Below are 26,455 nucleotides of genomic sequence, written 5' to 3' on the forward strand. Positions count from 1 at the left end.
AGGGGGCTTCTCCCCAGGCCTCTGAGGTTCCTCTTGACCCCGGGGTATTGGCCAGTTGTTCTGTATGAAGGGGATGCTTCTCTCTCCCCCCTGTGCACAGCGGGGGTCTAGCTCCCCTTTAGAGCCTGGGTTAGTTGCCCCCTGGGGGCCGTGGGGCTAGTACGCTCAAAGGTGAAAGTGATCATGGTCGCAGTGTCACACTGGCCTGGAGCCCAGGAGCTTCTTGAATTTCTTCTGGGGTGCCCCCGTGCTCCCAGCGCTCCTGAGCCTCTAAGTATGCTCTTGCACCAGTGGAGGTTCCTTCTCGATTAATCTTGCATGGCAGGGTTAGTTTTCATAAGGGTGGGTGGTGGAGTGAAGCAGCGCTTTCCTGCGGAGTCAAATGCTGGTGGTTGGGAGCACGCGCCTCACCCACCCCTCGCCCCCGGGTTCCTTCCCTGGCCGTTAGCGGGGGGGATGCTGCAGGAGACTTAGTGCTGTCACCCTTCTATTACTGCAGTTTGCCTCTGATGTTGCTGAATGGTATGGGCTTGGGCCTTTTCCTGGGTCCGGGTATGCTGCGGGTCTCCTGCCGTAGGGGGGGTCCCCTTCCAAGTGTAGGTTATGGTGCGCTGGGGCAGATGCTTTCATAAACCTCCATGTCCGTTGTTTGGGAGGGGAGCGTCTTGCATGTGCCTGCTTCATGGCTGCCAACTCCCTTAATTATGCCTACTTACCCTGTGCCAGCTGGGGCGCATCGCAGCTCATGGGGCCCCGGCGCCGCGTGGTTCGTAGAGGCCCTGCGCTGCATGGAGCCAGGCTTGCTGTATGGGGCAGAGGCAGGCGCAGGATTTCAGAGGAATACTAGCCGCTCGCTCTCATTTGTAGCTTGGTGTCCGGGATGCGCCGGCTCTGCTGTATTGCCGCGCTGCAGTGCTTGCGCCAGTGTGTCCCGGGAGGCGCGCTGGTCCAGCAGCCTTGTCTCCCCCAGGTCGGCCACCGGGGATCCGTGGTAGTCCGCTCACACTCCCCAGTCTCGCTTGGCTGAATGGGCACCCTGCGTCTTCTGCACCACCCGCGTGGGTTCTCTGATCTCCTCCGGCTCGACTGTCAGTCCCCACACAGGCATCGCTGCTGGCGGTCTCAGGTCCACTCACTCTGCCTCCAAACGCTCCAGTTGGAGTTTTCTTGGGGACCGCTCGCTTCACGGGTTGTCCCCTTTGCTTTCACTGCCCTGGGGTCTTTTAACGCCGCTTATTGCTTCTTTTTCGTGGCTGGGAGGAGCACGCTCCTCATGGTGGGTGGTCACGGGGGGCATTTTGGAATCTTCTTATGAAGCTTTTTGAAGCCTTTGTCTGCCCTTTCTTGAGTAATCTTTCTTCCACACTTCTTAATCCATTTTTCGTCCAGGATGTGGCACAGAGCGGGTGCTGGTCTCCAACGTTGACGATGTGGCTTGGCTGCATGACTCGGGCAGCGTCAGTGCTTATTACTTGACTTATCTGCTGCCTTTGATACCGTTGACCATGCCCCCTTGCTCTTCTGGGCCGGCCTTTCTGGTGCCGTTCTTTCCTTTTTTTCTTTGTTTCTCTCTAACCGAACAGTCAATTTCCATCCCCCCCTTTTCACTCTGTACCGTGTGCCTTGAGATGTGGAGTTCCTCAGGTTTGCTCCATCTTCCAGGTTTGTTTAACATGTACATGTAACCTCTTACCAAGCTTATCTGCTCTCACGGCTTCCACTGTTATTCTTAACAGATGTCACAGATCCTGGTCCGTTTAGATCTCTCTTGTCGAGACAGCGACCAGATTTAGGTCCTGTCTCGAAGCTGTGGGTGCATGGATGTGTAATAGCTGGTTCAGGGGGAAAAATGAGGTGTTGGTGGTGGGCCCTCCTTCCTCTCCTGCCTTTTGGACCCCCTCGTTTGGCCATCTTTAGGGGGTAAATATGTTATCTGAGATTCCGCAGACAGAAAAGCTAAATCCAGTATGTCAAAGGGGCTATCTTCCAATGAAAATCCCATAGTAAGGTTCTTTGTTTACTCCTTTCTCAGTTACTTGCCCCTGTGGTGTTCTTACTTGTTATGTCCTCTATGGACCACTGCAACACCCTATTTCTGGCACAAACTGGCTACTTCCTATGGCACCTTCAGGTCCTGTAGAACTCTGCAGCCAGAGTAGCCACTTACACACCTAGTTGTGCTCACATTACTCCATGTGTGCACCATCTTCATTGGCTACCCATGGCCAAGCCCATTCAGGTCAAGGGCTAACCTCTAGTTCATCATGCCTTTTATGGAACTGGGGCAGAATATCTACAGGCCAAATTCTGTTTGTACATTCGTGCTCGGCCAGTCCGCTTGGTAAATGCCTGATAATAAATACTGACAAAACTGCCTTGTACATATAAATCCATTATACATCCATATAAAAGTGCTGTGTGCAAAATGCGTTATAAAGTGAAAGCAGAACCATATTACTTCAAGGCAAATCGTAACTATTGGAAATGCCTGACTAAAGTGCAAAGAGTATAACGGATTCAAAAAGTGCCAGGTACGCTTGAGAAAAGTGTTGTGTTTCCGAGTTCCTTCCACTCTAATCGCATTTTTAATTTTAGGCAGTGTGAGTTGCTTTTCATGTTATTTTAACTCACTGTCCTATAAATCCATATTTCGAGTGACATTTTTAACTTGGAAATGTTCTGAGACCTTTAGTTGTCGATAGTTTACCTGTACTTGTTCACACTACAGCACCATTATGAAAAGCAAATCATTTATAGATTTATAATTGCCTTACAAACCTCTGGCACTGTGTATCAGCGTGCCCCTGCTGAAGGTGTGAAGTCGTGATATCTGTTGAGCCCTTACAGGAAATATTGTGACAAAACATTGTGAACATTTGAAATAATAAAGTTTTCTTTTTCTGTTATCCAATTCTTGCAGCGATTCATGTGCAGTTACGAGAACTGTTTTTCCATAAATGTTTCACTATTCAGCTTCTTTTTCTTCCAATCCCCCCCCCAGGTAAAGCAGGTTCACTCCATATGACTCCACCAATTTGATCTTTGGTTTACACATGTATATGTATTATTTGTTGCTTTACAGTGTAAGCACTTGTCATAATAAAAACACTTCAATTACCCAATTGTCCAATTCTTTAAGCTAATGTGTGATCTGTTTTTAACCCCTTAACTGCCAATGCCCCCCCGCGCGCCAAGCCCTTTCTTGGTGTTTTCGGTATGACGCCATTCAATCCCTTGTACCTTTTTATTTACATGTGATATCTCGCTCAAATTTGGCCCCCTGTCTTCCCACATGTAGGTGATCATAACGCCACCTAGGAATCCTAGTTTGCTGTATGGGGGTGAGAGAAAGTAGCCGAACAGGGAGCACATTTCTGTTTTTTCAGAAAATGCCAATAAAATGATGTACAATGAAGCCTGTGGTTGTTTCCTTGTAAGAGCTAGGAACAAATGGTTTACTGTGCTGAATTTGCCATTTTCCAGGCTTTCAAGAACAGGTTGAGTGGAAACCAAAAAAATAAGGTTACCATCAATTTTGTGAGAGCTATGCGAATTTACCCTTTTTTTTCCCCAATAGTCCATGCGTGGACGGAATGGAAGAGGAGGGTAGGAAAGCTGAAAGGGAAGACCAAGGCATACATTTCTGAAAAGTGACAAAATTCCACGTTTAGGAAAGGGTGATTTGCGCAGGTCGGGAAACATCTATGTAGGGAAAATGCCCATAGTTTGGTGAAAGATTTGAAAAATGACAGTTAAAAAAGGTATGTGCTGGACATGGTTGGACCTGTAAGGTAATGGCTTCTGTGAATATTGAGAAAAGCAATGCCCCGCTACGTTCCCCTGACTTTTCCAGTTAGGAAATCGCATATACCACAAGCCAAAAACAGAGCCATAGTACACAGGAATTTTATGCTGACGGCCTAAACAGACATACTTAGCATGTGTAAATAAGGAAAATAAATGTGAGGAATGGCAAGCATACAATTTTTGAAAGAGCACAGGCAGACCTTTTGAAGGGTAGGTGACTTGAGCAAAAGCATAAAGTGCCTAAATCAGCAACTACATGTAGTTCACATTTGGGAAATTAAAGGGTTGTGTAACAAAGTGCAGTAGCAAATGTATGAAAATGTTAAACCAAGTGAAAACAAGAAATGTCCTACCATCCCACATTCCTAAACGTGTGCTGACGAAAACTGTACCTCATGTGTCGGTGTACCTACCTGGGTGCAAATGGAGAAGGCTAAACCACTGGTAACCCAAGTGTTTCAGGAGAGCAGACTCCCGTAGGAACCCACAGAGGTCTGACTTGCACAAATAGCCCAGCAAAGTCTGAAATTTAGGGAAAATAAACACAATTTTCAGACATTTCCAACCTGTAAACTACTGAAACATACCGCCAACAACACATGGCCTACCTTCCCACAGGTGTCTGGATGAAAACAGTACCTCATGTGTGGCTGTACCTACCTGGGTGAAAAAGAAAAAGTGTTGACCATCCCCAAGTCCAACAGCAGTCCCAAGGAGCACCAGCAGGGTCTCGATCCGTTCCCTGAGCGGAAATTCTGTAATGCTGCCTAGCCAGAGCTCCAGGATGGTCGGGGGTGATGTCCCCGGCCTTGGGTGACTCTACTATGTGGGTCCACCATCCCCAAGTGTAGCGGCACTCCCAAGGAGCCCCGGCAGAGTCCCCGACCTTTCCCAGAGGGAGAAGCTGTAACACAGGCCAGCCAGAGCTCCAGGATAGTTTGTTCCTGGCCTTGGGCAGTTGTCTCCCATATGGAGTGACCATCTCCAAGTGCAGCGGCTGTCCCAGGGAGCCCTGACAGGGTCCCCTTCCCTGAGGGAGTGGGACCCTTCTGTGGCTTCCTGGAACTGCTGCTGGGCTGTGGGACGGTCAACCCACATGGGAGACAGCCGTCCAAGGCCGGGGACATCACCTCCAACCATCTTGGGGCTCTGGCTGGCCTCTGTTACAGCTTTCCCCCACCAGGGAGCCCCAGCATTGTGCCAATACCTCCACGAAGGGAAAAGCTGTAATGTAGCCCAGCCAAAACTCAAGGACGGCTGGAGGTGATGTCCCCGGCCTTCGGCATCTGTCTCCCATGTGATTCCACCATCCCCAAGTGCAGTGGCAGCCGAAGGGGGCCCGGGAGGGTCCCCCTCATGGAGAGAAATTGTAGGTCAGCCCAGAGCTCCAGGATGGTCAGGGGTGCTGTACCTGGCGTTGGGTGGCTGTCCCTTGTGTGGTTTGACTGTCCACAAACCCAGCAACGGTTCCAGGGAGCCTCGGCAGGGTCCACGTCCTTCCCAGAGGGTGAAGCTGCAATGAAACCCAGCCAGAGCTCCAGCACAGTTGGGGGGTGCTGTCCCTGGCTTTGGGCATTCATTTCCCATTTGGGTCTACCGTCCTCAAGCACAGCTGCTGTCCCAGGGAGCCCTGGCAGTGTCCCTGTCCCTTGCCAAAGGGAGAAGCTGTAATGCAGGCCAGCCAGAGCTCCAGGAAGGTGGCAGTGATGCCCCTGGCCTTGGGTGGCTGTCTCTCATGTGGGTTGACCGTCCCCAAGTCCAGCTGCAGTTCCTGGGAGCCCTGGCAGGGTCTCCGTTCCTCCTCGGAGGTGAAGGGTCCCCATTCTCCCCCGGAGGTGAAATCTGTAGCACAGCCAGAGGTGCAGCCTGGGCTTGCGGACAGTCAACCCACATGGGAGACAGCAGCTCCCAGGGAAACACCAATGTTTTGCTGGCATGGTGGGAATTTGTGGCCTGACCCTGCATTTGTGTCCCAGCCCACCAAAATACCTCCCCAGACCGCCCAATCCCGTAGAATAAAAAAACGACTTGCATAACGTTGCAGCTCCTTACGTAAAGAAATCTGTAAACGGAACAAAAAACATGAATTACCTATGTTCAGCCCAGCAAAAACAAATCATAACTATCACGCTCTGATCACTGCCCCCACTCAAGCCATCCCTGGTGGTCTAGTGACCCTCATACCCCAGTAAAAGCACATTTGCCCCTTCCTGGGGCCGATTTTTATTAAGACGATTAGTGACCATAACACCATTTAACAGTATAATTATAGGTTTATGGATTTTGGTCGACCCCCCCCCTACCCCGATACTGGTTGAAAATCCTCTGCCCCCTCCCCTCAATTTCTTTACATTTTTTTATACCACTGATGGTAGATGGTGGGTTGGGGTCAGGCCATATTGGATTGTGTAAGGGGTTGGAGGGGGTGGGTGGTGGCGGTGCGACCTACCCCAAAATCTGACATTTAAAAAGATTAGGTACTAAACATTTGGAAAAAATTCAACTATTTCAGGTTCAATTTCAACACATAGGGCCTCATTAGGACTCTGGCACTAAACCATGGTGCTATGAGTGTTTAACAGCGCTGCAGCCTTTTACGGCGCTGTTAAACACTTAGCGCCTGGGTCGTAATGAGGCCCATAGATCCATAATTATGCCAACGGCTAAGATATTTCACACTTTGGTCCAATTAAATGGTTATAATACATCTGTAATATGATAAATATGTGAGAACCATGAACTGATAACTCGAGTTATATAATAAATGAAAATAAGGCCTACTTTAACAATATAAATACTTTCATGGAATATAAATGACTGAAAATATGAAACTGTTAATGAAAAGAATTACATATTGAGTACAACAAGGAACTGAGTGACAGCATAAAAAAAGGAGAGAACTGTGACCGTGTTTCTAGGTGGACATATGGCAATGGAGCCACAAGACCCTGGCGTCTACCCTAGCCACTTTATCCTTTGCCAGGTACCAATCTGTAATTCAAGACCTGGTAGAGTTTTGAAGAATGAACAACTCTGCATTAGAAGGCCAAAAGATCTGTGGGTATCGTCTTTGATCCCACTAAAAGTACATTTGAATACACAGTCTGCAGGATGGACTGTGGAAAAGACCTACTTGAGCTTGGGTATGCAATGAAGTTGGCAGATGAGGAGGTTCAAGGTTGGCAGAGTTATTGTGAAGCTGCCTGCAGGAGGCACCATGGTGGGGTCAGGCAGGTACCATGACAGCGCTGCTTGACTTCAAGTTGGCAGCTGACAATTTATAACTGATACAAATCACTAGATCTGAAGATGGTGAGTTACTCAGAAGAGCCAATCACTTTGTCAAGTACACACAAGGAGTTGGGCACATGAACACCCTTCCTTTTCCAGTATCAAAATGGGCAGGACTATACAGGGAGGCTTTGGTAGAAGACCTAGTATGGGAGTTTGGAAACAAGCGTTGCAGTAAAGAGCGGAGTGAAACAGGAAGAAGGAAGGCGAAGGGAGTTGAAGGAGAGTAAGACTTGAGTTGAATGGGAGAGGAAGGTGAAGATGCGTCAAAAGAAGGGAAAAGGGAGAGCAGCGTGAAGAGGGGAAAACTAGCAAGGGAAAAAGGATAGATGGAAGGTGAGACACAAGAGAAAGGAGGAGATTACTTGGAGAACAGCTTAAAAGGTACAGACAAAATCGGTGTAGGAAGATGAGGGCCACTGATGGAGGAACATTTTTGGAAAGGTACTGAGGAAGAAAAGGAAGGTGGAGGAAGGAAGAAGTGCAGAAGGTGGACCCTGAAAATAAGGTAAATGCTGTGGAAGAAGGCCTGTGTCCATTAAGTAGTATGCTAGCTGGTGCCTGGTTGTACATCTTAACCTAATAACTAGCCCATCAAAAGTAGAGAGGGGTATTGGAAAGACAAGGAGGAGTGCAGTACCCTGGGTAAACCAACTTGACCGTGGTTTAACTCTCAACACCAAGCTGAGTGGGCCTCTCTTTGGGTTTCTGGCCCTGCCGATGCATCACATCATCAGTTTCTGGCCCCTGGAAGGGCCTATCTTTGTCTTCAAGCCCAGGAGTGCCAGCACATCTTCAAGCCCAGGACAGACAAATGGTCTTTCTGGCCAGGAGAGCAAACAAATCTTCATGCCTAATAGGGTCAATGCGTCGTCAATCCGAGGAGGGTCAACCCATGCTCATATAGTGCACTAGAGGAGGACTAACTGAACCAGGTTATAGGTGATGGGATTGAATCAAAAGGATCGAAATGCAATAGGGTCGAGTCAATAGGACTGAAAACAAAAGGGTCGATTTTTTATTTATTTATTTTAAACCCCCGTTTATGGTATAAAAACCACTTTTTTTAAAAAAAGGCATTCGACCCTTTTGTTTTCGGTCCTATTGACTCGACCCTATTGTATTCTATCCTTTTGTTTTCGATCCTTTGACCGGGCACTACTGAACCATTCCCACTTGGCAATACAACTCTAGTTGAGTAATATTAGAATACGGAAAGTGGCCATAGGAATAAAGTCCTCTAGAAGAAAGGGGGACTCCTTACAGTGTTAGGAATGTCAGCAGAGGGAATGTTATGGGTGTGGAATGTGAACAGAGAACACTAGAAGAGAATGCAAGGCAAGTTGTATGGTGGTTGGTGTAAGGGTTAGGATAGAGGGAGTTGTTAGAGCATAAAGATGAACTTAAAAGAAATTAAGTCACGCATACTGGCTGCCTTCTGGTTCACTTCCTTAACTGGTGATGAGTTGCGGCAGTGACAAAGAGCCTGCATTTGCCATTGAGTGCGGTTGCCCTGGCTGAACAGGTACAGGATTAGTTGCACAGTCGAATGGTGTCTTAGTGGGACTCTCCAGGCATGTATTGGGGATTATCTGGGTTGTGTGTGAGCCTATGAGGACACAGGAAGCATCCTAGCAGCATAGCCGTGCATGCATGCAGACGTCAGAACACGTGATCCAAGCACGCATCATCCGGTGTTGCAAGTTGTTACCTGGCAATTTTAGACATGATAAGGAGTTTGACATGTGTGTTGCTTAGCTATGTAACAAGCTGAAGGCCTTCACTGCGGGCACTGCACTCAGTGCTGTGCCCGTCCCACATGCACTGTAGCGACCGAAAGAAGCATTGTAGCGACCGAAAGAAACACTTGCACACATAAAGAAGGGAGCATGGTGTAGCACAATTGGCTGTTACTCTGAGAGTTTTTTTATTGCACCTTAAAAGGGAGATTACAGACATTTGTCCTTGTGAACAAGGTGACAAATATCAAGAGCACGAAAATAGGGAAGCAACAGAAACAAATTCAAAGATTATGGCAAATATACCAGGCACTGGGTTATTCCTAGGTTATTAATTCGAAAGAAACATTCCAGAAGTATATGTTAGCAGTATAAGGTTCTAATTATTTGAATAAAAAGAAAGAGGCACTGTTTCTTTGTCGAGGTCGGGCTGTACAACAATTTCTTAAAACTAGCTGAATGCATCAAGATGGGAAACCAGTTTGATATATGCATAGCCAAGATGGACAAGCATTACGAGGTGAAGGGGAATAACATTTTGGCTTGTTATCAATTTGCCATCAGACAACAGAAATATTGTGAGACCATTGAGGAGTTTGTTACAGCACTTTGAGGGTTGGCTATAAAGTGTTGTTTTGAACATTATCAGAAAGAGTACATTCGGGACAAGTTGATGATCAACGGGAGATCAAGCGGTCCCCTCGTCTAATGGGAACTAGTCCACTCACACTGAAGCAGCTATTTCCCATTAGAGAAACGGCCCTCCGACCTGGAGAGGCAGAAAAGTCGGAGGGCCGTTTCTCTAATGGGAAATAGTTGCTTCAGTGTGAATCAGTATGAATGGGCTAGTTCCCATTAGGCAAGAGGACCTTTCTGCCTCTGCAGGTCGGAGGAACGTTTCTCTAATGGGAAATAGCTGCTTCACTGTGAGAGGGCTAGTTCCCATTAGATGAGAGGACCTTTCTGTCTCTGCAGGTCGGTGGGCCGTTTCTCTAATGGGAAATAGCTGCTTCAGTGTGAGTGGGCTAGTTCCCATTAGACGAGAGGGCCTTTCTGCCTCTGCAGGTCAGAGGGCCATTTCTCTAATGGGAAATAGCTGCTTCAGTGTGAATGGGCTAGTTCCCATTAGACAAGAGCACCTTTCTGCCTCTGCAGGTCGGAGGGCTGTTTCTCTAATAGGAAATAGCTGCTTCAGTGTGAGTGGGCTAGTTCCCATTAGACGAGAGGACCTTTCTGCCTCTGCAGGTCGGAGGGCCATTTCTCTAATGGGAAATAGCTGCTTCAGTGTGAGTGGGCTTGTTCCCATTACATACATGCCAACCCTCCCGATTTAGGCGGGAGACTCCTGATTTTTTTAATGAAAAATCTGGCTATTTTTTACTGTCTCCCGCCTAAAATAATTATAACTACAATGCAATCCTATGGGATAAATACTTTCTCCTGATTGCTGTCATGAAATCTCCCTCTTAGGGCCTGACGAATGTTGGCATGTCTGCCATTAGATGATAGGACCTTTCTGCCTCTGCAGATCAGAGGGCCGTTTCTCTAACGGGAAATAGCTACTTCAGTGTGAATGGGCTAGTTCCCATTAGACGAGAGGACCTTTCTGCCTCTGCAGGTCGGAGGGCCGTTTCTATAATGGGAAATAGCTGCTTCAGTGTGAGTGGGCTAGTTCCCATTAGACGAGAGGACCTTTCTGTCTTTCCAGGTCGGAGGGCCGTTTCTCTAATGGGAAATAGCTGCTTCAGTGTGAGAGGCCTAGTTCTCATTAGACGAGAGGACCTTTCTGCCTCTGCAGGTCGGAGGGCCGTTTCTCTAATGGGAAATAGCTGGTTCAGTGTGAGTGGTCTAGTTCCCATTAGACGAGAGGACCTTTCTGCCTCTGCAGGTCGGTGGGCCGTTTCTCTAATGGGAAATAGTTGCTTCAGTGTGAGTGGGCTAGTTCCCATTAGACGAGAGGACCTTTCTGCCTTTCCAGGTCGGAGGACCGTTTCTCTAATGGGAAATAGCTGCTTCAGTGTGAGTGGGCTAGTTCCCATTATTATGCAGGACTTGGGCACTAGGGGCAAAAAGGCCATTTCTCTAATGGGAACTAGCCTTCTCAGTGGGAGCAGGCTAGTTCCCATTATTATGCAGACTTGGCCACTAGGGGAGCAAAAAGGGCCATTTGTCTAATGGGAACTAGCCTTGTCAGTTTGAGTAGGCTAGTTCCTATTATTATGCAGGACTTGGCCACTAGGGCCAAAAAGGACAATTTCTCTAATGGGAAATAGCAGGACTTGGCCACTAAGGGCAAAAAGGGCCATTTCTCTAATGAGAACTAGCCTTCTCAGTGTGAGTGGGCTAGTTCCCATTATTATGTAGGACTTGGCCACTAGGGGAGCAAAAAGGGCCATTTGTCTAATGGGAACTAGCCTTCTCAGTGTGAGTGGGCTAGTTCCCATTATCATGCAGGACTTGGCCACTAGGGGCAAAAAGGGCCATTTCTCTAATGGGAATTAGCCTTCTCAGTGTGAGCAGGCTAGTTCCCATTATTATGCAGGACTTGGCCACTAGGGGAGCAAAAAGGGCCATTTGTCTAATGGGAACTAGCCTTCTCAGTTTGAGTAGGCTAGTTCCCATTATTATGCAGGACTCGGCCACTAGGGGCAAAAGGGCAATTTCTCTAATGGGAACTAGCCTTCTCAGTATGAGTGGGCTAGTTCCCATTATTATGCAGGACCTGGCCACTAGCCTTCTCTGTGTGAGTGGGCTAGTTCCCATTATTATGCAGGACCTGGCCACTAGCCTCTGTGTGAGTGGGCTAGTTCCCATTATTATGCAGGACTTGGCCACTAGGGGGCAAAAATGGGCCATTTCTCTAATGGGAACTGCCCACTCACAGCTATTTCCCATCTAAGAAATGGCCCTAACAACCGATGGTCCGTTTCTCGGATGGGAACTAAACCCTCTCGCAACGCCTTGCCTTCCAGTTCGTGCAAAAATGATGATGACGTCGACGTTGAAACCCACGTGATGCAGAGCAGCCCACGTGTTGAGGGAGGCGGAGTGTTGCTGATGTCTGTTTCTTGAATGGGAACTAGTAAACTGCCCTTTATGAAACGCTTATATCCAGTTTCCAGGCGGCATCAGGTGAGTGCATGCGATCCAGCTCTTGTAGTGAATTTTATATGCATTTCTTTTAGCATTCATCGACTTAGACGTTCTTATCCCTTTGTTATATTGTTAAGAGGAGCCGTTTTGCAACCTCTAGGAATGCACGTTGAAGCTGTAATTCCTTGTGTTGCACTTATCACTTGTTCAAATTAAATATTGTAAGTACGTGATTTTCTAAAGATCTGGTTTTGAAATTACACGGGGCAGCCTGTTGTTGGCATAGACACAGTGGGCCTCATTCCCGGTTTGGAGCTAGCCATGGAGTAATTAGCTCCATGGTTGCCTCCGAAACCGTCCCAAATCCGGCATGGTGAATGGAGTAATTACCGGTCCATTCCAGGGTTGGAGGGACCGGTAATTCCCCATTCACCTTTTGCCCTTCCCCCATTCCCATTTCTGCCCCATAGGGCTCAATGGGAATGGGGAAGGAGGTAATTATGGTACCGTAATTACCTCCGAGGTACCTTTGCGGGTCCCGTACTTAACTCCTTCTAAAAGCAGGAGGTACGGAAGGACCCGCAAAGGGAACTCGGAATACGGAGGTAAGGGATTACCGGCATCGGCACCCTTACCGGTGCCGGTAACCCCTTACCTCCAACCTCGGAATGACCCCCAGTAGCTGCTCCGAAGCTCATTTACAGTACGGTTCAGGCTCTGCAATGCCTGCAGACGCAGTAACTGCTGTGCAGCTGCTACATAGACCGTGCTCTGGTGTAAGTGACTACATATCTAATAATACCTGCACAAGCTAATGCTCGCAGAGGCAGTGACTGCTGTGCAGCTACTACACAGACCGTGCTCTGGTTTAAGTGACTACATATCTAATAATACCTGTGCCGGATAATGCTCGTGGACGCAGTAACTGCTGTGCAGCTACTACACAGACCCTGCTCTAGTGTAAATGACTACATACATACTACCTGCACAGGCTAAGGCTCGCAGATGCAGTAACTGCTGAAAGTGCAGCTACTACACAGACCCTGTACATATATAATAATACCTGCGCAGGCCAATGCTCGCAGATGCAGCAACTGCTTTGCAGCTACTGCACAGACCATGCTCTGGTGTAAGTGACTACATATATAATAAAACCTGTGCAGGCTAAGGCTCGCAGACGCAGTAACTGCTGTGAAGCTACTACACAGACCCTGTACATATATAATAGTACCAGCGCAGGCTAATGCTCGCAGACGCAGTAACTGCTGTGCAGCTACTACACAGACCCTGCTCTGGTGTAAGTGACTACATATATAATAAAACCTGCGCAGGCTAATGGTCGCAGACGCGGTAACTGCTGTGCAGCTACTACACAGACCCTGCTCTTGGTGTAAGTTACTATATATAATACCTGTGTCAGATAATGCTCGCAGACATGGTAACTATTATGCAGCTACTACACAGACCGTGCTCTGATGTAAGTGACTACATATCTAATAATACCTGTACAGGCTAAGGCTCGTAGAGGCAGTGACTGCTGTGCAGCTGCTACACAGACCCTGCCCTGGTGCAAGTGACTACATATAATACCTGCGCAGGCTAAGGCTTGCAGACGCAGTAACTGCTGTGCAGCTGCTACACAGACCCTGCTCTGGTGCAAGTGACTACATATATAATACCTGCGCAGGCTAAGGCTCGCAGACGCAATAACTGCTGTGCAGCTGCTACACACATCCTGCTCTGTTGTAAGTGACTACATATATAATAATACCTGCGCAGGCTAACGCCCGATAAAAGGCAGTAACTGCTGTGCATCTACTACACAGACCCTGCTCTGGTGTAAGTGACTTTCACAAAGTGTTTTTGTACGGGTGATGGAGTTCTTTCTATGAATTGTTTGCTGATTCTTGTGGCGTAGTAGTTTTTTGTTTTTTTTGCTTTGAGGACTGTTGCTTTGTAAAGTTTGAGTTGTCTTTGGTATTTTATTTAGTCTTGTCTGGTGTATTGTTCTCTCCATTTTGCGGTTGTTTTTTGGTGTTTTTTTCAGTTCTTCTGTGAACCATTTTGCTGCCAGTTTTTTTGGTGGTTTTGCTTTGAATGTTTTAGCTGGTGCTAATTGGTCAATGGCCTTGGTGATGCAATTGTTGAGTGTGTCTTCTGTTGTATCTATGTTTGTATCAGTGGGATCTCTTTCACCTAGGTTGTCGTGGTGGGTTAATAGCATGGCGGCCTCGTCCGCTAGTTTTGTTGCAAAGTTGGGGTTGTAAGAAGATGGTCTGTAGATCAGTAGGAATACTATGTTGGATTGGTCGTTGAGTTCTATCTTGATTAGGAGGGATCCATAGTCTTCCGCGTTGGTTGTGATGATTCGAGATGCTCAGGCATGGGGTTTTTTTGTGTATAATTGCGATTCCACCTCCTCTTCTGTTTTCTCTGTTGGCGTGTATTAATTTATAATTGTCGGGTATTGCTTCCTTCGCGATGGCTTTATAGTTGTCTTATAGCCAGGTTTCTGTAAGGAAGAGCACGTCTGTGCCTCCTTCGCTTAGGTCATTGGTTTCTGTTGAGTGTTTTGCCTTGGATCTAATGTTGAGGAGGCTGCAGTGTAGTTTGCTGAATTTCCCCTTTGTGTTGCTGTTAGTATTGCTTGCTCTGACCAGTGTGGTGTTAGTTGGGTTTCCATTCCAGGTGGGGTTTTCCCGGTTGAGTCTTTTGGATGGGGTGGTTCTTTGTTGGTCAGTCTCTTTGTCGAATAGACCGATAAGGTTTATGGTGGGGTTGGTTCGTTTCCGGGTGGTAAATAGGGTCGCTACCCCTCTGTTGTTCCAGTCTTGGTGATATAGGGGGTGTAGATTGAGTGTGATGGTTTCCAATTTGTTCCTTGTTCTGGTTGGGGTATTGTCCATGGTGGAGACCGGGTTGGGATGGTTTATTAGTTGTCATCCGTTTGGTGTCCTGGTTGGGTCTGTATTCGTGAAGCTTGTTGACTGTCGGTTCATTGCTGCTGTGCTGTTTTTGTTTACCACGTTGTCGTATGTGGACAGGTAGCAAGCATTGTAGTCTGTCTTTGCTCTATTATTTGTATGTCTCTTGGGCCATCTCAGATGTTTGTCGAGTTTTTTGGGGTTGTGGGATCATGCTAGTCTGTGCCATTCTCGAGTGGTTTGGGATTTCTTATTATTTGTATGGTCTTTTCTGGCTTCTTTGTCTTTCTTATGGTGAGGCATGATGCTTGGGTTGTGTTCCTTAGTGGGCGTCCTCTTTCGATTGGTGTTTTTCATGGTCTTTTGGCTTTAGTCTTTGCTGTTTGTGGTTTGTTGCTTGTATTTGGTAGGTTGTGGGTAGTTGATGGGATTTTGTGGTTCCGTTTGTTTATTGCTTCTTTCTTTTTTGGATCCTTTTCTTTTGATTTATTTTATCCTGGAGGTACTTTTTGTTATGGTTGTTGATTATTGGAATTTTGCGCAAAGCAAACATGAATATTGTGTGAAGGAGTGCAGGTGAATTGGTGCAGTCATGTTAGGGAGAATTCTCACTTCTGTGCTAATTCCCTTCAACCTTATAGACCCCCAGCTCTTTTGCTGGACTGTAGGACTTTTTAATTTTAACCCTGGAGTGAGTGAGACCCTTTTCGCACTGCATCATGTGTTTTGACCTTGTGGATTATGTATTTTCACTGTTTTGGGAGTCTGACAAACTCCCTATGCATCTACTTTTTGTATGGTGACACACATCAACTTCAGTGCAGTGTCACTGAGAAATCCTTTAGATTTCTCATAAGGTTTAAAATACCTTTTCTTGTGTGAACTACTGTTCCCAAGAATAGTAAAGTGAAAATGACTTTACTTACCTTTTCTCTTTGTGGGTCCAGCACACACCATTTTATGTGGAGTGCTGGGGGGTTACCTAGTAGCCCCTTATCCTACATTCTCATGTAACATTTGTATGTTGCCCTCCCTACTTTTAAATGGCTAGTGGCAGTGGTTTAATTTTTTCTACCATTGTGTTTTTCTACCGCAGGCTGAACCCTCAGCTGCAGTATAGCACTGGGGGGTGACCATTTTATCAAAACGGCCCTTGTCTTCTTTTTTTGCCATTTTCTGTTTGTGAGGTCTTTCTTGGGTTTTACTCTGTGCGTCAAACAGATTGAAGCCCTTTGTTTATCTTGTCGTTGGCGCACTTCAGCCCTGAGTCCCACCTCCTGGCTCCAGTGTGTCTGGAAGGACAGGATGTGAGGGAGGGTCCCGAAACTCCCCTGTCCTTTGTCTCTAGGAATGCCTAAATGCAACCAGTCCTGAATGGCTGGCTGGCTGGCAGTCCTTTCAGGACAGCGACCCTGATGTGTGATTGACAGCCTAGGCTGTGCATGAATGGGAGAAACCTGCTTAAAAGTCGAGGGTTTTGGGACTAGAGGCAGAGTCGACCACTGGGAGAATCACCCGACGAAGAAACCGTACGAAGCTTGCTGCATCCTTCTGGACCTTTGAATTGCCCGGTGAAGCCCTGCTGCTGTGCTGAAACTCCCTTTTCAGAAAGAGAAGCTCTGGAATGGACTTCTCCCCTTGGGTTAGTGGGACCAACTAACCCAGAGACAAACTCCACTGGACCATCTTCCCTGTCTAGCTGTACTTCTTCATTGCTGCAAGAACCAAGTGACAGGGGTCGAGTAATCCGTAGTCGAGTGAAACGTCTGAAATCCGGCTAGAAGCTCCAGGAGTCTCCGCAGGACGACCAGAGCTAGAGTCCCCTCACCAGACCCAAGGAATGAAGGAAGCCCAACCGGTACCAGAGATCCGCAACAGTGCTGTTTACTAAGCGCTGAAACCCGCTAAGTGCCGCTAAACCAAAAAGAGCGTGTAGCCGCCAACAACCTCCGAAGTACCACTGCAGGAGCCCTACAGATGTCCTCCCTCTTGTCCCCACGACTAAGGCTCAGGTATACGGGGTCTGCAATGCTGTAGCAGGACAGAAGCCAGCTGGACCACTGTTCTTCAAACCAGAGGTACTGTTTAGACTTAGGGTACTTACCTCAATGTCTTGTAACCTTGCTTTGCTCAGTTGGAAATTGCAGTGGCTTACTTTTAGAGTTGATCCAAACTCTGTTTTCACAGCTTGTGACCCTACAAGTGATTTTCTAACAAACTCTCTAACTTTGTGCAAGACATTTGATTCTAAGAAGTGCCTCAGCTCCATAGACTGTTTCAAATTGACGTTGGCTGTCCTGGGTCCCTGCAGACTCTTCTAGCCCACTGACTTTGATATGATTTGTCCCTTGTAGGTGGTAACTTGTTTTAGACGGTTACTGCTGGGAAAGGCTTGTCTAGATTTCATTGGTAGATTTATTTGTCCTCACATATACTGAGAACCTTTTTCCTTCCTTAAACCTTTCCTTTCTGCAACCTCAGAATCTGCAAGTGTGATATATAAATGCCATTACTGTCCTTGTGATTGAAGTCACCCAATGGTGTAGCAATTGTTTATGAAGCATATCCAAAGATTTTCCACTAGCTTGCTCTGATTCTGAAAAGTAATTTAAAAGTATATTTACATTGTTTCATGAATTGCATTTCTAAAGAACTTATTTAAAAAAAATGATGTTAAATAAATAACTATTTATAACTGAATCCTTGAGTGTAAATGTTACTTGGCTACTTGTATTTACAGATTACATTTGTACAGCTCTACAGCTCAGTTATCCCTATTGAGATAGGCCTGGCTGCTCAGTCACACTGCCAATCTGTGTAGTTCAGACCTATACCAAAAGGTGGGCTTACCTAATACCAAGCAGATAAGTGTTGTGTAGTCTCACACAGTGGGACAACACCAATTCTTACCTAACAAGTCAGCATGGAAATGTATTGATTGTGAGGGTGCTGGGTTCCGGCTTTTGACTGGGATGACAAAGGATTCTCACCGAGGGGGTGCATGCTATGTTTAGGCCTTTCTTCCACTTTGGCCCAACATAGTCTCAGGCTTTATCCATGCCACCTTGGGGATTGTGAGGGTGATGGGTGCCTGCTTTTGACTGGGATGGCAAAGGATTCTCACCCAGGGGGTGCATGCTATGTTTAGGCCTCTTTCTTCCACTTTGGCCCAACATAGTCTCAGGCTTTATCCATGCCACATTGGGGATTGTGAGGGTGATGGGTGCCTGCTTTTGACTGGGATGGCAAAGGAGTCTCACGGGTGCATGTTATGTTTAGGCCTCTGGCTTCTACTTTGGCCCAACATAGTCTCATGCTTTACACTTGCCAAAGTGGAGGATCATTCAGCATAAGTGCAACTAAGCAAAAGCAGAATGACGATCTGTATTGGTCCGCATATCATCCTACAAACTCTGATGTTCTGAAGTAATCAGTAAGTCATCCCCAAATCATCAAGAACAAACATGTTTCATGGCAAAGCTCTTCAAGTAATCAGCAGGTCATCCCAGAATCATCCCCAAATCATCAGGGACAAACGTGCAATCTGTTGAAGTGATCAGTAGGTCATCCTAAAAGCATCAGGAACAAAGAGTTTTCTAAAATGGGGATACTGTTAGCATATTCATTAAGTCATCCTAAGCTCATCCCCAAATCATCATCCACCATTCTGAGATATTTGCTGATGACTTTAACAGCGTGATGACGTCTGATGATGTGGGAATGACTTCTAGTGTAGTTTGATGATCATCAGATGACCCCAGGATGGTCTCTAAAGTCATCCTTTTAGACCAGGGAATGTCTGAAAGGAGGAGGCCAAACAAGATGTAAGGTGGAAAAACTTTGGCCACAAGCTTTATTGTAATACAAGCTATGGTGCAAAAGAAAACCAACCATAAACAACATCATAAGAAAAAATAACACAAATATATTTTGGGGAACAGAGGGATCAGGTGAGCGGGGGCCCTACTCCCACGTAGGGCCTACTCGAGGCTGATCCCTGCCGCCTTTTATGCGAAAAGCTTGTGACGTTTGATGGACCCCGCGTGTGAGCTGTGTCCGGTTTATCTTCATATACTTTACTTCCATACTGTATCCTTCCTGTTTTTTCCCATGCAAGTTTGGAGAGGTATATGCCTTTCATCCACTTGTGATGCTGCCCCCTGAGGGGCATTATTAATTATTTCTCATCGGATGTGGATTCTGGAGCTTGGCTTGCCTTCTACTTGTCTTCAATTTTGTGGGCATTGTCCTTCCCTTGGACCCTTAGTGGTGTGGCGTGCTAGCCTGTTCCACTGTGTTTAGGCATCCTTTTAGCTCACTGATCCACTTGTGATATGGCCCCTGGGGAGGCGCTATTACTTTTCATCCTCAGAGGTGGGTTCTTGAGCTTCCACTTGCATCAAACCTGATTTGGTTTTGGGCACGTTTCCCTTCCATGTCCTCGGGGTGAAGAAGGGGGCATCCTGCCTTTCCCCATGCTACCAAGTGCCTTTCTTTTATTTTTAAGGCATCTTTTGGCATTCCCTTTGCTCATGATCCACTTGTGTTTGAGCCCCTTATGAGGAGTTATTGACTTGTTTCTCCTTAGAGGTGGGTTCTTTGAGGTTGGGTTTTAATAACTGAATTCCTGTTCCCTTGAACGTGTTTTGCTCCATTTTTGACCTTTTTGATTTAGTCGTTATTATTATTTGTCCATCTTCTTTGGCGTTTTTTGCCTTTATGTATACTTATTTGATTTTTAAATTGTTGCCTACTCTGTGCAACTTTAGATACTATTGTGTTTCTACCTGGCCCCCTTTCTGCGTAGTTCATCCTGAATTTTAAAGGGTGGGAGGGATGTTTTAGTAAATGGTTGCTGGTTCGGGAATCCAGCGCTGCTGCCTGGCAAAGAGAGGCACGGAATGAGAGGGGCTACCTTGCCCGCCATGGTTATAGGCCAGAAATGGCCTGAGGGCAAGGTAGCCCCTCTTTAAACATCAAAGGCCCCTTGTCTCCACGTCTGTCCGGATGGGAGGGGTGGCTTTGATGTGAGGTATCAGGGGCAGGGACTACCTGATGTCACCTGCCCCTGCCACCTCCCTTCCATAGCGGGCACCCAGCTGCCTGGGTCCCCATTTTAGTGGGGACCTGGACGCCTGCCCTGACAACAGCATGCTACTGGGGCGAGCACCTAAAAGGTGCTGCCCCGGCCGGACCCACAACAACCCTACCTCCTAGCTTATGCCCCTGGACCTCCCATACCGGAGGGCCCATGTTTATAAGCCTGGAGGTGTTTTAGTGCGGGGGAAGAGGCATGCATTGACACAGTGACGGTGATGACAGATATTACAGTAATGACAATGTCTGAAAGGAGGAGGCCAAACAAGATGTGAAGTGGAAAAACTTTGCCCACAACTTTTATTGTAATACAAGCCATGATGCAACAGAAAACCAACCATTAACATCATAAGAAAAATTAACACACATATATATTACTCCCACGTAGGGCCAACTTGAGGCTGATCCCTGCCTCTACCTAGGGGGTGCTAACCCAGCGGCCCCTCGGGTCCCCCCAAAATTAATGACAAAGCTAAGAACAGCCCATGGCTGCCAGGGACCAGAAGATATTTCTGGTAAAGATGTCCAAGCCCTCTATGGACAGGTGGACCATGTCGCTGCAAAACAGGGCCTGATTGTGCACTGTGATCCCATGCTTTATGAATTTCAGACCTGAGAATAGGCAAAAATTGGCAACTGCTTTATTTAATTTGCGCCTTGACATTTCCATAGCTTTATTGGACTCTGCACCTTGCCAATGATGGCGCAGGATGATTTGGGACATCATGACTTCTGTTCGTAGTCTTGACATGTGTGCAATGGATCTGAGGGAGGTGCAGATTTCTGCCAGGAGGGGCTTCCTGCCCAGTTGGGGCAAATCATTGCCCCCAAGATGGATGATAAGGAAGTCGGCGGAGGGGAGCCGGCCCTCAGCAGGCCGGCCAGCCTGAAATGAAGGTCCCTGCAGAGCATACGTGGTTTACCCCACCAATAAGTAATAGTGTCCTGAAAATGCATGCCCTCCTGGGTTTCCTCCAGCCATCTGCTTGCCCTGGTGATGATTCGTCACACAATCCATGCAATTTTGGAGGGAGGGTTCCCTGTGGACAAGAAACGGGAACAAAAAGAGTGGAGGGAGGGAGGACACTGTTAGATCAGGTCTTTTCTAATACATCTTTTATATGCTCCAGATTTCCAGCCTCCTATCCCCCCCAATCCAGGCAGATGTTGCAGCACCTATCCTAAATGAGTGGGACCCACATTTTGTATGGCCCCATCCTGTTGCTATTATGGTCTTTTTGAGCACAGACCTCAATTGAAATCTGCTGAGTGCGGACCCATTTTTGTGTGTGACAAGGTGGCCGCCCAGGCCAGGGCGGTTGCTAAGAAAGGCCCTGGTGTTGCAGATGGGGCAATACTCTCTCTTCGTACAGTAAAGATTGATAATTCTCCCTTTGCCCATTTGGTCAGTTTTGGATCTGTTGAGTTTAACTGCCATTGACTATTTACCCAGGTTGATCTCCGCTACATCCAGCCCTTGGATGCAATTTCGCTAATCCTGAATGCCCCAAAGTAATTGATCTTAAAGGCTGCCTTAAATAAGGTTGTTTCGTGTGCATTATTGCATACTTTATGCAGGGTGTGTAACAAGGTTTTTAATTTAGCAAAATTAAGCGGGCACCTGGTGTCTCTTTTTACCCCTTCCAGTTCGGACCGTACTTTGAGCGTGTACCTTGTCAATGCGCTCTGTGTGGGATCAGTGGCCCCCGCCAGTCTAGTGTAGTAGGATACTGCTGTCAGATGGGAGGATGCCCATGCTTTCTTTTTGTTGTGTTTGAAGGCCCATTCCATGAAGTTCATTGACATGGCTCTCCTGGATGTTTCCGATGTTGGTGACTTTTGTAATGTTGCCAAAGTCTGTCAGGCACTTGCTGTACATTGTAGCTGTTTCTTGGGCTAGTGCTTTCTTGGCCAGGTCCCCCAAGGCCCCCCTGAGCTGACCTGTTGATGTGTGATGGCGGGATTTGGTCCCTGCCGTACTTTTACCTTGATGGTGGTTGTGAGCAGAGGTTTTCCTCAGGGAGCCTTGTTTAAGAGGATGGATTGGTCTGTCTTGTTTTATTCCAGAATGGCCCACACCGCCTCTGGTACCGCTGTCATCTCTGCTTCTGCCTTGGCTTTTAGTGTCCTGAAAGTGTGAAACTGAAAACGGGACAGTGTGTTAGCAGCCTTGTTTTCTTTCCCTGCAATTTGCCGTTCAATTATCACAAGGTTGTACTTCAGACTAAGCTTTATAATTCCTATTAAAACTTTCAATATCAGAGCGCAAGATGCAGCACCTTTGTTTAGCACGTGTACCACGGCCATATTGTCTGACCATCTCTGAATTAATCAACATGTCCCCGCATATGTAGAGTGCCTTCCATATGGGAAATATCTCTAGCAAGGTAATGTTTCTGGTCTACCCACACTCCTGCCAACAATGTGGCCAGCACACCACTTGTTTAAAAAACATAATCCAAAGCCTTTGCTCCCTGCCGTGTCAGTGAACAGTGCCCTTTTATCTGCATCATTTATTGGCTTGCGCCATATAACTTTCACATTAAAGCTGCTAATGAATGCCTCCCATATTGCCAGGTCTTGTGCTATCTCTTGCCCAATCTGATGTGGTGGTGCTGCTTGGTCACCCCCCTCATTCTTAGCTCTAGGCTCCTTTGGAAAACCCGGCCTTGTGCCATGATTCTAGTTGCAAAGTTGAGCTTCCCCGCGAGGGACTGCATTTCTTTAAGGGTTGCTTTGTCCTTTCCTGTCATTTTCTTTATTGCTCTCTTTGGTTATGCAGCATTCTCCCTTGGAAGAGTCAATCTCAATCCCAAGGAACGGAAGGGTGGTGGTAGGCCCCTCCGTCTTCTCTGGTGCCAGTGGGCCCCTAAAGCCTGCATGATTTCGCAACACTTTTGGATAGAGGAGCAGCACAATGGGGCCCATCTGGGCCAGTAAAAAAGAGATAATGCACAATTTTTGCCCTGGACATGGCTTTTTGCAGGGTCCATTGTAAAAATTAACTGAATTGTTCGAAGTATGCGCAAGCAATGGCGCAGCCCATGGGGAGGCATTTATCAAAATAGAATGTATTCTCAAAGTGGAAGCAAAGCCACTGGTATGCACTCTCATGGACAGGCAACAACCTAAATGCTGACTTGATGTCTGCTTTTGCCATGAGAGCGTACCTCCCTGACAATCTCACTAAATCCACAGCATCTTGGAAGCTGCTGTAGGAAACAGCTGCCTCCGTGGCTGGGATGCCATCGTTAAAAGAGCTCCATGGCAAGTAGGATAGGTGGTGGATCATCCTGAACTCCCCCCCCTTTTCTTTCTTGGTACTAAGCCCAGGGAGGAGCATACATATTCTGTGAATGGGGGGCTGGGAAAAGGTCCCTCAATCCTGCCCAGGTTTAATTATTTTTCTATTTTCCCCTTGATTATTGAGGCGAGTGAGGAGGCAGATTTTAGGTTGTTGGGGATGTGGTGCGATCCATGTCCCAGGAATGGGATTTGAAACCCCTCTCTAAAGCCCTGTCCCAAACAATTCCTTGCCGTTAAGTCAGGGTAGTCTTGCAACATTTGCAAGAGTTTGTCTATCATCAGTGGTGAGGTCCCTATTTTAAATTTAATGGATGTTTTTGGCTTCAGCGACTTTGGGCTTGGCCTGGCAGGGGTGGGTTTGGTGCATTTACCACTGGTGTCCTCCACCACATGTACTGCATTGGTGTTTGTACCTGCACTCGTCTCCCCATTTGCATGACCCTTTGTCAAAATACCAACAGTTTTCTGTGGTGTTCCCTCTAGCCCCACCCACGTTCTGGGTGTTTTGTTGACCATGTGTTTGCCGCCTGTATTTCTGCCCCCCTGGGGCAGGCCTCCGAAAGGGGTGCTTAGATTTATTGGCAGGAGAACTATCTTGCTGGTACTTGCGCTGGTTGTGCTACCTGTTGTTCCCCCTCCTATTGCACTGATATTTTTATTTATTTATTTTTAATATTTTTATTTTTTTATAAACAACACTCCAAACATTGAGGACTATCATTATACCATTTCACCGCACATTATAATTTTACCATTTCGGTCCTCCCCCCTCACCCTCTCAACTCGAGCCCCTACTCCTATGTCAATATCCTCCCTCTTTTCAGGCGTATCTGCTTCCATTATTATGCTTGTATCGTCATCATTAAGGTCCATCTGGGGGGATCCCACCATCAAAACCACCAGTTGTCTCCATGCTATTAGGGGTCCCCCACCCCCACACCCCCCCCCTACTGACTGCTTCATACCAGGCTGCCGTTTCTGCTTCCGCCCACTTCATGAGGTCTGCCCACCATAGTTCGATTCTGGGCCTTTGGGCTGCTTTCCAGCTCATTGCGATTCTCCGTTTAGCCAGGATGTAGGCCAGGTCCTTCAGCTTACTAATATGCTTCAGGTTGCGTGGTCTGGTAAAGCCCCCCCCAGCATGCATGCCCAAGCTGACTCCACCTCCAGCATAATCTCCTTTTCCGCTAGGCGTGTCTTTACCTTTGTCCAAAACCTTCCTATCTCAGGGCAAGCCCAAAACATATGCAACATCCCAGTGTTCCCCTCCCCACACTGAGGGCATTTCTGAACCCGTGGACCTCCAAACCTGGCGATTCTACCTGGGGTCAAATATGCTCTGTGGGTGACATATAGCTGGATCTGCTGGAGCCTCACGTTTCGGGATACCTTCTTGTGATACTTTTGGATTCTATCCCATTGCCCCTCCGACATGGGGTCTCCCACCTCCTCTTCCCAAACTTGCCTCAATTGCAACAGCTCCTTTCCTGCCCTTGTCCCCAGCAACTCGTATAGGCGAGAGATCTCGTGCCCACCCTCCGAGATATCATACATTGTCTCTATAGTATCATCGGGTTGTTCCGTCAGTACCGCCTCAGGCCACCGTTGCCTCACCAGTTTGATTATTCTAGAGTGAGTTATGTATTGACCTTTATGCACCCCGGTGTCCTCCATTAGCGTCTGGAAATCCACTGCCATCCCATCTCGCCATATGTCGCCGAGGGTAGCCAGGCCCATTGGTTCCCAGTATCGGACCTTTTCCATCATTTGGGAGTCCTCTCCGCACAGCACCACTAGCGGTACCTGCAGGGAGAACGGTACTGGGTTCCCTACGATTTGCCATGCTCTGTGCCACATTTCCCAGCCAAGCAACAACAGACTCGCCATTCCCAATACCCTAGGTCTAGGTAACCACACTATTTCCCGGAGAAAACAGGCAGCGGGGTCCTTACACAACAGCCTGGCTTCCGCCGCGTCGTCTTCAGACAGCCACCTGGCCACGTATTGCAACTGTCCCGCCAAGTAGTATAGCTCAAAGTTCGGCAGGTTTATACCCCCCGTCACACGAATTTTGTAGTTTCCAAAGGGCCACCCTGTTTCTAGAATTGTGCCATATGAACCCTCTGCACAGGCTGTGGAGTTAGCAAAGAAGCTTTTAGGGATGACAAACGGGATGTTTGTAAAAAACTGTAACAGTCTAGGCAGGACCACCATCTTAATCAAAGCAGCTCTCCCCATCATGGCCAGGGGCAATCTGGACCAAAATCCCATGCTATTCTTAATACCCTCTACCGCCCTTTCCGTATTGTGTTTTTGTTCCTCTTTGGCAGAGTGGTATATGTCAATGCCCAAGTATTGGAACGTCTCGGTTTGCCATGGTATTGGCAAAACCTGTAGGCTTTTGTGGTGGGGTGCCCTTGTACCTCCCCAGGGGGAACATGCTAGATTTCTTAGGATTTACAGCTATGCCCGACAGAATGGCATATCGTTCCATCACCTCAGGACATATTGTGGGTTTTCCTCTGGGAAGCGCAGGTACAGCAATATATCATCGGCGTACAATGATATGAGATGCGAACCTCCCACTGTGTGGATCCCTATTTCACCATATTGTTGTCTGAGGCAGACTGCCAGTGGCTCCAGCGATAGGATATACAGCATGGGCGACCAGGGGCAACCCTTTCTAGTGCCCCTGCTGAGTTGCCATTTGTCCGAGATTATAGCTCCCGTTTTGACCCCCGCAATCGGGGAGCTATATAACATTTTGACCCATCTCATGTACCCCGGCCCTATCCCGTATTCTCTCAAGGCCGCCAGCAACCATGGCCATCTCACTGAGTCGAAGGCCTTAATGGCATCCAGGGAGACAATTACCAGTTCACCAGGGTCTCTTTCTGTTTGGTCGATGATATGGTGAAGTCTCCTATGATTGTCTGTTATGTTCCGACTAGGGACATAACCTGTTCGGTCAGGGTGTATTAGTTTACCGATAACTCGCTTAAGCCTGTTTGCTAGCACAGCTGTGAGGATTTTACTATCTTGATTGAGCATAGATAAGGGCCTGTCTGACCCGCAGTCTGTGCTTGGTTTAGGAGTGGAATGATCACCGCCTCCCGTAGGGACTCCGGCAATCTGTCGCTCTCAAACGCCCCATTAAGCATGTTCAACAGCGGGGTAGTCGGCTCCTGTTTATATGCT

At 47.4% G+C, this 26,455-nt stretch overlaps 1 protein-coding gene across 3 annotated transcripts in view; it reads left to right on the forward strand.

Moving 5' to 3' along the window:
- FASTKD1 (FAST kinase domains 1) overlaps positions 1-26,455 on the forward strand; it is a 677,639-nt gene that overhangs the window by 36,453 nt on the left and 614,731 nt on the right. The window lies entirely within an intron of this gene.

This window comes from Ambystoma mexicanum, chromosome 9 (genome assembly GCF_040938575.1).
Source record: "Ambystoma mexicanum isolate Mex_15411 chromosome 9, UKY_AmexF1_1, whole genome shotgun sequence".
Lineage (NCBI taxonomy): Eukaryota > Metazoa > Chordata > Amphibia > Caudata > Ambystomatidae > Ambystoma > Ambystoma mexicanum.